Source organism: Syngnathus typhle, unplaced genomic scaffold (assembly GCF_033458585.1).
Source record: "Syngnathus typhle isolate RoL2023-S1 ecotype Sweden unplaced genomic scaffold, RoL_Styp_1.0 HiC_scaffold_268, whole genome shotgun sequence".
NCBI classification, from domain to species: domain Eukaryota; kingdom Metazoa; phylum Chordata; class Actinopteri; order Syngnathiformes; family Syngnathidae; genus Syngnathus; species Syngnathus typhle.
The window spans coordinates 32,501-45,000 of NW_026872172.1; positions in this window are offsets into that span (position 1 = coordinate 32,501).

Here is a 12,500-nt window from a genome sequence, read left to right on the forward strand (position 1 = left end):
GACCGCCACCGGCCCCAAGCGCCAGCCCCGACCGCCACCCCCCGACCGCCACAAGGCGACCGCCACAAGGCGTTAGTGGCCGCGCCCGGTACTTTACTGGACCCTATTTGGCCCGCGGACCGGCCGGCGTCGCTTCCTTGAATGCTTAGCCGCCTTTCGAGCTGCCATGCCGGGCTTGAGTTAGTGGTTTGCGCCCGGTACTCTACGTTAAAAGTCAGCGGAACGGCTCTGAAGCTCCAGACGGTGCTTCCTTGAATGCTTAGCCGCCTTTCGAGCTGCCATGCCGGGCTTGAGTTAGTGTTTGCGCCCGGTACTCTACGTTAAAAGTCAGGCGGAACGGCTCTGAAGCTCCAGACGGTGCTTCCTTGAATGCTTAGCCGCCTTCGAGCTGCCATGCCGGGCTTGAGTTAGTGGTTTGCGCCGGTACTCTACGTTAAAAGTCAGGCGGAACGGCTCTGAAGCTCCAGACGGTGCTTCCTTGAATGCTTAGCCGCCTTTCGAGCTGCCATGCCGGGCTTGAGTTAGTGGTTTGCGGCCCGGTACTCTACGTTAAAAGTCAGGCGGAACGGCTCTGAAGCTCCAGACGGTGCTTCCTTGAATGCTTAGCCGCCTTTCGAGCTGCCATGCCGGGCTTGAGTTAGTGGTTTGCGCCCGGTACTCTACGTTAAAAGTCAGGCGGAACGGCTCTGAAGCTCCAGACGGTGCTTCCTTGAATGCTTAGCCGCCTTTCGAGCTGCCATGCCGGGCTTGAGTTAGTGGTTTGCGCCCGGTACTCTACGTTAAAAAGTCAGGCGGAACGGCTCTGAAGCTCCAGACGGTGCTTCCTTGAATGCTTAGCCGCCTTTCGAGCTGCCATGCGGGCTTGAGTTAGTGGTTTGCGCCGGTACTCTACGTTAAAAGTCAGGCGGAACGGCTCTGAAGCTCCAGACGGTGCTTCCTTGAATGCTTAGCCGCCTTTCGAGCTGCCATGCCGGGCTTGAGTTAGTGGTTTGCGCCCGGTACTCTACGTTAAAAGTCAGGCGGAACGGCTCTGAAGCTCCAGACGGTGCTTCCTTGAATGCTTAGCCGCCTTTCGAGCTGCCATGCCGGGCTTGAGTTAGTGGTTTGCGCCCGGTACTCTACGTTAAAAGTCAGGCGGAACGGCTCTGAAGCTCCAGACGGTGCTTCTTGAATGCTTAGCCGCCTTTCGAGCTGCCATGCCGGGCTTGAGTTAGTGGTTTGCGCCGGTACTCTACGTTAAAAGTCAGGCGGAACGGCTCTGAAGCTCCAGACGGTGCTTCCTTGAATGCTTAGCCGCCTTTCGAGCTGCCATGCCGGGCTTGAGTTAGTGGTTTGCGCCCGGTACTCTACGTTAAAAGTCAGGCGAACGGCTCTGAAGCTCCAGACGGTGCTTCCTTGAATGCTTAGCCGCCTTTCGAGCTGCCATGCCGGGCTTGAGTTAGTGGTTTGCGCCCGGTACTCTACGTTAAAAGTCAGGCGGAACGGCTCTGAAGCTCCAGACGGTGCTTCCTTGAATGCTTAGCCGCCTTTCGAGCTGCCATGCCGGGCTTGAGTTAGTGGTTTGCGCCCGGTACTCTACGTTAAAAGTCAGGCGGAACGGCTCTGAAGCTCCAGACGGTGCTTCCTTGAATGCTTAGCCGCCTTTCGAGCTGCCATGCCGGGCTTGAGTTAGTGGTTTGCGCCGGTACTCTACGTTTAAAAGTCAGGCGGAACGGCTCTGAAGCTCCAGACGGTGCTTCCTTGAATGCTTAGCCGCCTTTCGAGCTGCCATGCCGGGCTTGAGTTAGTGGTTTGCGCCCGGTACTCTACGTAAAAGTCAAGGCGGAACGGCTCTGAAGCTCCAGACGGTGCTTCCTTGAATGCTTAGCCGCCTTTCGAGCTGCCATGCCGGGCTTGAGTTAGTGGTTTGCGCCCGGTACTCTACGTTAAAAGTCAGGCGGAACGGCTCTGAAGCTCCAAGACGGTGCTTCCTTGAATGCTTAGCCGCCTTTCGAGCTGCCATGCCGGGCTTGAGTTAGTGGTTTGCGCCCGGTACTCTACGTTAAAAGTCAGCGGAACGGCTCTGAAAGCTCCAGACGGTGCTTCCTTGAATGCTTAGCCGCCTTTCGAGCTGCCATGCCAGGGCTTGAGTTAGTGGTTTGCGCCCGGTACTCTACGTTAAAAGTCAGGCGGAACGGCTCTGAAGCTCCAGACGGTGCTTCCTTGAATGCTTAGCCGCCTTTCGAGCTGCATGCCGGGCTTGAGTAGTGGTTTGCGCCCGGTACTCTACGTTAAAAGTCAGGCGGAACGGCTCTGAAGCTCCAGACGGTGCTTCCTTGAATGCTTAGCCGCCTTTCGAGCTCTCCTGCCCGGCGTGGTTTCGCGTCCGCGCCCGGTACATTATGGAAGCCAAAAAAAAAAAAAAATTCTAAGTGCGAGTGGACCGGCCTGGGGGGCTTCCTTGAAAGCCCATCCGCCCTCCGAGCTCTCCCACCGGTCGTGGGTTGGCGTCGCCACTGCTCAAAGCGAACTTCAAATTATCTGCTTAATAATGTGGAACACCATTCTTAAGTAGTTTTTCCTTAATTTGGGCTCAACTGGCCGGTAATGATCCCCGGTGTCTGAGATTGATCTCAGTGATCCAAAGAGCCCTGACACGTAATACCATCCATGAGTTTAATTGAAAAACAAAAATGTAATCTTTATGACACATAAATACAATTTGCATAATAATTTGGAACACAGTGTAGACTTCCAGCGGACCGCGCGCGGCTCGGCTGACGGCGCAGCGCGATCTGGTACCGCTGCCGCGGGACGAAACACGCCCCGTGCAGAGTTCCAGGCGGCCGGAGAAGACATTTAAGCGCTGCCGCTGCAGCTGCGGCGGGGATTTGCCGTCCTCCGGTGGACACGACGAGTAAATACACCAGCAATCGCACTTACACCGTGTTCCAAATTATTATGCAAGTGACATTTATCTCAGATTTTCCTAAATAGTCGATGCAAAATGAGTCAGCATAATTTTCAAGTCATCAACCATTATTTTGATGAATTCTAATTTTATTGAACAAACCTCCGAATGATCACAGAATTTTTAAAAAATAAAAAACTTAAAATGCACTGTTCCACATTATTACGCACAACAGAGTTTTATAACATTTTATAGGTTTTTATGAACTGAAATGCCCATCTTAAGAATTTACAGCATTAGGAGGTCATATTTACTGAAATCAAAAGCTATTTCAAAGAAAAGACAAACAAGTTACATTTTAACATAGGACCCTTTATTTCAATAAAAAACAAAGTTACATTTTAACATAGGACCCTTTGTTCAACAGCAGCTTCACGATTCTTCCATCCACTGAACTTGTGAGTTTTTGTACAGTTTCTGGTTGAATTTCTTGGCAGGATCTAAGAATAGCCTGCCAGAGCTGCTCTTTGGAATTGAACTGCCTCCCACCTTCGTAGATTTTCTGCTTGACGATGCTCCACAAGTTTTCAATAGGATTGAGGTCAGGGGAGCATGGGGGCCACACCATCAGTTTCTCTCCCTTTATTCCCATAGATGCCAAAGACGTTGACGTATTTCTTGCAGCATGAGACGGTGCATTGTCATGCATGAAGATGATCTTTTGACGGAAAGCACGGTTCTTCCTGTTGTACCATGGACAGAAGTGTTGAGTCAGAAATTCCACGTAGTTAACAGACGTAATTTTGACGCCTTCAGGGACCCTAAAGGGGCCAAGCAGCTCTCTCCCCATGATTCCGGCCCAAAACATCACTCCGCCACCTCCCTGCTGACGCCGCAGCCTTGTTGGGCTATCGTGGCCGTCCACCAACCATCCACGACTCCATCCATCTGTAAAGTCAAGTCAAATCAAGTTTATTTGTATAGCCCTAAATCACAAGCAGTCTCAAAGGGCTTCACATTGACAGAAATTGACAATTATTCTCAAAGCATCCCCTGAGCTCTCAAAAGTGCAAGGAAAAACTTAAAAAACCCTACCTGGCCCATCCAAGGTGGCACGGCACTCGTCGGTGAACAGGACTGTCTGAAAATTTGTCTTCATGTAAGTCTGGGCCCACTGCAGCCGTTTCTGCTTGTTCGCGTTGTTCAGGGGTGGCCGAATGGAGGGTTTCCGCACAACTGCAAGCCTCTGGAGGATCCTGCACCTCGTCGTTCGTGGGACTTCACTGGCACCAGCAGCGTCGAATATTTGTTTGCTCGTCTTTAGTGGCATGCTTGCAGCCGCCCTCTTGATTCGATTTGTTTGTCTTGCAGAAACCTTCCTTGTCGTGCCTTTGTCTGCACGAACGCGCGTTTGCTCCGAATCAGCGACGAATTTCTTCAAAGTTCGATGGTCGCGCTTAAGCTTTCGTGCAATATCGAATGTCTGCATACCTTGTCCAAGGCATCGAACGATTTCACGCTTCTCGACAGCAGAGAGATCCTTTTTCCTCCCCATGGTTGAACGAAATGGCCGAACGCTTAAAAACGCGGAACTTAAATAGACTTGTTAATTACTACAATTGCGCTCACCTGGCAGACTACCATGGACTGTACCATGACTGAGGGTGATTTCAGTACTTGAAAAACAAAAAATGTAATCTTTATGACACTTAAATACATTTTGCATAATAATTTGGAACACGGGACCGTGTTCCAAATTATTATGCAAAGGATATTTATCTCAGATTTTCCTAAATAGCTTCCTTGAAATGTTACCCGGCTTTTGAGCTCTCCTGCCGGGCGTGGGTTTGCGTCAGCGCCCGGTAACATTATGGAAGCTAAAAGAAAGAAAAAAGAAACAAATCTAAGTGCGATTGCTGGTGTCTAAATACATTTTGCATAATAATTTGGAACACGGGACCGTGTTCCAAATTATTATGCAAGTGATATTTATCTCAGATTTTCCTAAATAGCTTTACTCGTCGTGCCGACCGGAGGGAGGCCACTCCCCGCCGCAGCTGAACAGTCATCCCGGCCTAGTGGAGGTCTGCGCAGGGGGGGTCTTCCTTGAAATGTTACCCGGCTTTTGAGCTCTCCTGTCCGGCGTGGGTTTGCGTCAGCGGCCGGTGTCATTTACTCGTCGTGCCGACCGGAGGGAGGCCACTCCCCGCCACAGCTGAACAGTCATCCCGGCCTAGTGGAGGTCTGCGCAGGGGGGGTCTTCCTTGAAATGTTACCCGGCTTTTGAGCTCTCCTGTCCGGCGTGGGTTTGCGTCAGCGGCCGGTGTCATTTACTCGTCGTGCCGACCGGAGGGAGGCCACTCCCCGCCACAGCTGAACAGTCATCCCGGCCTAGTGGAGGTCTGCGCAGGGGGGGTCTTCCTTGAAATGTTACCCGGCTTTTGAGCTCTCCTGTCCGGCGTGGGTTTGCGTCAGCGGCCGGTGTCATTTACTCGTCGTGCCGACCGGAGGGAGGCCACTCCCCGCCACAGCTGAACAGTCATCCCGGCCTAGTGGAGGTCTGCGCAGGGGGGGTCTTCCTTGAAATGTTACCCGGCTTTTGAGCTCTCCTGTCCGGCGTGGGTTTGCGTCAGCGGCCGGTGTCATTTACTCGTCGTGCCGACCGGAGGGAGGCCACTCCCCGCCACAGCTGAACAGTCATCCCGGCCTAGTGGAGGTCTGCGCAGGGGGGGTCTTCCTTGAAATGTTACCCGGCTTTTGAGCTCTCCTGTCCGGCGTGGGTTTGCGTCAGCGGCCGGTGTCATTTACTCGTCGTGCCGACCGGAGGGAGGCCACTCCCCGCCACAGCTGAACAGTCATCCCGGCCTAGTGGAGGTCTGCGCAGGGGGGGTCTTCCTTGAAATGTTACCCGGCTTTTGAGCTCTCCTGTCCGGCGTGGGTTTGCGTCAGCGGCCGGTGTCATTTACTCGTCGTGCCGACCGGAGGGAGGCCACTCCCCGCCACAGCTGAACAGTCATCCCGGCCTAGTGGAGGTCTGCGCAGGGGGGGTCTTCCTTGAAATGTTACCCGGCTTTTGAGCTCTCCTGTCCGGCGTGGGTTTGCGTCAGCGGCCGGTGTCATTTACTCGTCGTGCCGACCGGAGGGAGGCCACTCCCCGCCACAGCTGAACAGTCATCCCGGCCTAGTGGAGGTCTGCGCAGGGGGGGTCTTCCTTGAAATGTTACCCGGCTTTTGAGCTCTCCTGTCCGGCGTGGGTTTGCGTCAGCGGCCGGTGTCATTTACTCGTCGTGTCCACCGGAGGGAGGCCACTCCCCGCCGCAGCTGCAGCGGCAGCTTTGAAACGTCATCCCGGCCCCCTGGAACTGTGCGCGGGGGGGGCGATGCGTCCCGTGCGAGGTACCAGGTCGCGCTGCGCCGTCTGCCTGGCCGCTTTGGGCCCGCTGGAAGTCTATTAAAGCTCCGCGATCTCCGCCTCGGTGCTTAAAAAGCGTCCATCCGCTCTCCTGGAGCTTCTTTCGGTCATCTCGTCCGCGTGCACGGCCTGCCGGTGGCACCGGCTGGAGCTCCGCAAAAAGCTCCATTTCTGTTAAAAATGCTTAGCCGCGTCCCTGGAAGCCCAATCGGGCGTAGAAAGTGAGGGGGAAGGCCCCCAAAGCACCGGCTGGAAGTCCCAAAAAAGCTCCATGATTGGTCAATAATGCTTAGCCGCCTCCCTGGAAGCCTAATCGGGCATAAAAAGCTAGGCGGAACGGCCCCAAAGCTCCACACGGAAGTCCCAAAAAAGCTCCATGATTGGTCAATAATGCTTAGCCGCCTCCCTGGAAGCCTAATCGGGCATAAAAAGCTAGGCGGAACGGCCCCAAAGCTCCACACGGAAGTCCCAAAAAAGCTCCATGATTGGTCAATAATGCTTAGCCGCCTCCCTGGAAGCCTAATCGGGCATAAAAAGCTAGGCGGAACGGCCCCAAAGCTCCACACGGAAGTCCCAAAAAAGCTCCATGATTGGTCAATAATGCTTAGCCGCCTCCCTGGAAGCCTAATCGGGCATAAAAAGCTAGGCGGAACGGCCCCAAAGCTCCACACGGAAGTCCCAAAAAAGCTCCATGATTGGTCAATAATGCTTAGCCGCCTCCCTGGAAGCCTAATCGGGCATAAAAAGCTAGGCGGAACGGCCCCAAAGCTCCACACGGAAGTCCCAAAAAAGCTCCATGATTGGTCAATAATGCTTAGCCGCCTCCCTGGAAGCCTAATCGGGCATAAAAAGCTAGGCGGAACGGCCCCAAAGCTCCACACGGAAGTCCCAAAAAAGCTCCATGATTGGTCAATAATGCTTAGCCGCCTCCCTGGAAGCCTAATCGGGCATAAAAAGCTAGGCGGAACGGCCCCAAAGCTCCACACGGAAGTCCCAAAAAAGCTCCATGATTGGTCAATAATGCTTAGCCGCCTCCCTGGAAGCCTAATCGGGCATAAAAAGCTAGGCGGAACGGCCCCAAAGCTCCACACGGAAGTCCCAAAAAAGCTCCATGATTGGTCAATAATGCTTAGCCGCCTCCCTGGAAGCCTAATCGGGCATAAAAAGCTAGGCGGAACGGCCCCAAAGCTCCACACGGAAGTCCCAAAAAAGCTCCATGATTGGTCAATAATGCTTAGCCGCCTCCCTGGAAGCCTAATCGGGCATAAAAAGTTAGGCGGAACGGCTCCAAAGCTCCACACGGAAGTCCCAAAAAAGCTCCATGATTGGTCAATAATGCTTAGCCGCCTCCCTGGAAGCCTAATCGGGCATAAAAAGCTAGGCGGAACGGCCCCAAAGCTCCACACGGAAGTCCCAAAAAAGCTCCATGATTGGTCAATAATGCTTAGCCGCCTCCCTGGAAGCCTAATCGGGCATAAAAAGCTAGGCGGAACGGCCCCAAAGCTCCACACGGAAGTCCCAAAAAAGCTCCATGATTGGTCAATAATGCTTAGCCGCCTCCCTGGAAGCCTAATCGGGCATAAAAAGCTAGGCGGAACGGCCCCAAAGCTCCACACGGAAGTCCCAAAAAAGCTCCATGATTGGTCAATAATGCTTAGCCGCCTCCCTGGAAGCCTAATCGGGCATAAAAAGCTAGGCGGAACGGCCCCAAAGCTCCACACGGAAGTCCCAAAAAAGCTCCATGATTGGTCAATAATGCTTAGCCGCCTCCCTGGAAGCCTAATCGGGCATAAAAAGCTAGGCGGAACGGCCCCAAAGCTCCACACGGAAGTCCCAAAAAAGCTCCATGATTGGTCAATAATGCTTAGCCGCCTCCCTGGAAGCCTAATCGGGCATAAAAAGCTAGGCGGAACGGCCCCAAAGCTCCACACGGAAGTCCCAAAAAAGCTCCATGATTGGTCAATAATGCTTAGCCGCCTCCCTGGAAGCCTAATCGGGCATAAAAAGCTAGGCGGAACGGCCCCAAAGCTCCACACGGAAGTCCCAAAAAAGCTCCATGATTGGTCAATAATGCTTAGCCGCCTCCCTGGAAGCCTAATCGGGCATAAAAAGCTAGGCGGAACGGCCCCAAAGCTCCACACGGAAGTCCCAAAAAAGCTCCATGATTGGTCAATAATGCTTAGCCGCCTCCCTGGAAGCCTAATCGGGCATAAAAAGCTAGGCGGAACGGCCCCAAAGCTCCACACGGAAGTCCCAAAAAAGCTCCATGATTGGTCAATAATGCTTAGCCGCCTCCCTGGAAGCCTAATCGGGCATAAAAAGTTAGGCGGAACGGCTCCAAAGCTCCACACGGAAGTCCCAAAAAAGCTCCATGATTGGTCAATAATGCTTAGCCGCCTCCCTGGAAGCCTAATCGGGCATAAAAAGTTAGGCGGAACGGCCCCAAAGCTCCACACGGAAGTCCCAAAAAAGCTCCATGATTGGTCAATAATGCTTAGCCGCCTCCCTGGAAGCCTAATCGGGCATAAAAAGTTAGGCGGAACGGCCCCAAAGCTCCACACGGAAGTCCGAAAAAAGCTCCATGATTGGTCAATAATGCTTAGCCGCCTCCCTGGAAGCCTAATCGGGCATAAAAAGTTAGGCGGAACGGCCCCAAAGCTCCACACGGAAGTCCGAAAAAAGCTCAAAAATTTTCTAAGTGCCAACGGCTCATTCGCCGTAATGTGTCCGCTCCGCGCTGGTTCCCCGGTCGGCCGCGAATAGCGCAAAATCAGCCTCACGGAAGTTCGAAAAAAGCTCAAAAATTTTCTAAGTGCCAACGGCTCATTCGCCGTAATGTGTCCGCTCCGCGCTGGTTCCCCGGTCGGCCGCGAATAGCGCAAAATCAGCCTCACGGAAGTTCGAAAAAAGCTCAAAAATTTTCTAAGTGCCAACGGCTCATTCGCCGTAATGTGTCCGCTCCGCGCTGGTTCCCCGGTCGGCCGCGAATAGCGCAAAAATCAGCCTAAGTGCAGTACCAACCTTGGCGTGTTGGTGCGCCAGAGTACGATGAGTTGGTCCCCCTAGTCACTGTACTCATTACCTTTACCCCCTAATCGCAAAATATAGTCAGAACGTATATGCAGAAGACTATTTTTTTCTTTTTTAAAATTTTCTAAGTGCCAGCGGATGCTGGCACACGAACTGTCCGAGCTACGACGGTTCTCCGGTCGGACAGCGAGGGTGAAAAAGCGGTCCTAAAATCACCGAGGGCTGCCGCACAAGTTGTCCGAGTGGCGACGGTTCCCCGGTCGGCCACGAATGTCGAAAATTCGGCCTCTCCACCACGGAGGTCGGTGAGAATTTCAGAATATTTTCTAAGTGCCAACGGCTCTTGCGCCGTAAAGTGTCCGCTTTGCCTGGTTCCCTCGGTCGGCCACAAATAGCGAAAAATCAGCCTCTCCTTCTGGAGCTCGCCTAAGTGCCAACGGCTCTTGCGCCGTAATGTGTCCGCTTTGTCTGGTTCCCTCGGTCGGCCACAAACGGCGAAAAATCAGCCTCTCCTTCTGGAGCTCGTGCCAACTTTGGCGAATATTTTCTAAGTGCCAACGGCTCTTGCGCCGTAAAGTGTCCGCTTTGCCTGGTTCCCTCGGTCGGCCACAAATAGCGAAAAATCAGCCTCTCCTTCTGGAGCTCGCCTAAGTGCCAACGGCTCTTGCGCCGTAATGTGTCCGCTTTGTCTGGTTCCCTCGGTCGGCCACAAACGGCGAAAAATCAGCCTCTCATTCTGGAGCTCGTGCCAACTTTGGCGAATATTTTCTAAGTGCCAACGGCTCTTGCGCCGTAATGTGTCCGCTTTGCCTGGTTCCCTCGGTCGGCCACAAATAGCGAAAAAATCAGCCTCTCCTTCTGGAGCTCGCCTAAGTGCCAACGGCTCTTGCGCCGTAATGTGTCCGCTTTGCCTGGTTCCCTCGGTCGGCCACAAACGGCGAAAAATCAGCCTCTCATTCTGGAGCTCGTGCCAACTTTGGCGAATATTTTCTAAGTGCCAACGGCTCTTGCGCCGTAATGTGTCCGCTTTGCCTGGTTCCCTCGGTCGGCCACGAACGGCGAAAAATCAGCCTCTCCTTCTGGAGCTCGCCTAAGTGCCAACGGCTCTTGCGCCGTAATGTGTCCGCTTTGCCTGGTTCCCTCGGTCGGCCACAAACGGCGAAAAATCAGCCTCTCCTTCTGGAGCTCGCCTAAGTGCCAACGGCTCTTGCGCCGTAATGTGTCCGCTTTGCCTGGTTCCCTCGGTCGGCCACAAATAGCGAAAAACCAGCCTCTCCTTCTGGAGCTCGCCTAAGTGCCAACGGCTCTTGCGCCGTAATGTGTCCGCTTTGCCTGGTTCCCTCGGTCGGCCACAAACGGCGAAAAATCAGCCTCTCCTTCTGGAGCTCGCCTAAGTGCCAACGGCTCTTGCGCCGTAATGTGTCCGCTTTGCCTGGTTCCCTCGGTCGGCCACAAATAGCGAAAAACCAGCCTCTCCTTCTGGAGCTCGCCTAAGTGCCAACGGCTCTTGCGCCGTAATGTGTCCGCTTTGCCTGGTTCCCTCGGTCGGCCACAAACGGCGAAAAATCAGCCTCTCCTTCTGGAGCTCGCGCCAACTTTGTCAAAAAATTTCTAAGTGCCAACGGCTCTTGCGCCGTAAAGTGTCCGCTTTGCCTGGTTCCCTCGGTCGGCCACAAATAGCGAAAAATCAGCCTCTCCTTCTGGAGCTCGTGCCAACTTTGGCGAATATTTTCTAAGTGCCAACGGCTCTTGCGCCGTAATGTGTCCGCTTTGCCTGGTTCCCTCGGTCGGCCACAAATAGCGAAAAATCAGCCTCTCCTTCTGGAGCTCGCCTAAGTGCCAACGGCTCTTGCGCCGTAAAGTGTCCGCTTTGTCTGGTTCCCTCGGTCGGCCACAAACGGCGAAAAATCAGCCTCTCCTTCTGGAGCTCGTGCCAACTTTGGCGAATATTTTCTAAGTGCCAACGGCTCTTGCGCCGTAAAGTGTCCGCTTTGTCTGGTTCCCTCGGTCGGCCACAAATAGCGAAAAATCAGCCTCTCCTTCTGGAGCTCGCGCAAGTGCCAACGGCTCTTGCGCCGTAAAGTGTCCGCTTTGTCTGGTTCCCTCGGTCGGCCACAAATAGCGAAAAATCAGCCTCTCCTTCTGGAGCTCGTGCCAACTTTGGCGAATATTTTCTAAGTGCCAACGGCTCTTGCGCCGTAATGTGTCCGCTTTGTCTGGTTCCCTCGGTCGGCCACAAATAGCGAAAAATCAGCCTCTCCTTCTGGAGCTCGTGCCAACTTTGGCGAATATTTTCTAAGTGCCAACGGCTCTTGCGCCGTAAAGTGTCCGCTTTGCCTGGTTCCCTCGGTCGGCCACAAATAGCGAAAAATCAGCCTCTCCTTCTGGAGCTCGCGCCAACTTTGTCAAAAAATTTCTAAGTGCCAACGGCTCTTGCGCCGTAAAGTGTCCGCTTTGCCTGGTTCCCTCGGTCGGCCACAAATAGCGAAAAATCAGCCTCTCCTTCTGGAGCTCGCGCCAACTTTGTCAAAAAATTTCTAAGTGCCAACGGCTCTTGCGCCGTAAAGTGTCCGCTTTGCCTGGTTCCCTCGGTCGGCCACAAATAGCGAAAAATCAGCCTCTCCTTCTGGAGCTCGCGCCAACTTTGTCGAAAAATTTCTAAGTGCCAACGGCTCTTGCGCCGTAAAGTGTCCGCTTTGTCTGGTTCCCTCGGTCGGCCGCAAATAGCGAAAAATCAGCCTCTCGCCCGTCAGGTACCAGGCGTTGGGGTACCAGGGGTAAGTGCAGTACCAGCTTTGGTCTGTTGGTGCGCCAGAGTACGATGAGTTGGTCCCCCTAGTCACTGTACTCATTACCTTTACCCCCAAATCGCAAAATATAGTCAGAACGAGTGTGGGGAACACAAGTTTTGGCCCCGAGAACCAGGCGGCTGGTGTCTCTAGCGATGTGTTCCCCCCCAAAAAGTGTTCACATGCTCGGACAGCGAACCTAGGAGCTACCGCAAAGCACTCTGGAAGTGCAAGAGCGAAAAATTTTCTAAGTACAAAAACTCTCGAAAATTTTCAAAGTGTCACAGTGCTCGAAAATTTTCAAAGTGCTACATGCTTTCCATCCAAGGAAGGAATAGTGGAGGACCGGCCGCCTCCTTAAACACAAGCCGGCGGAACG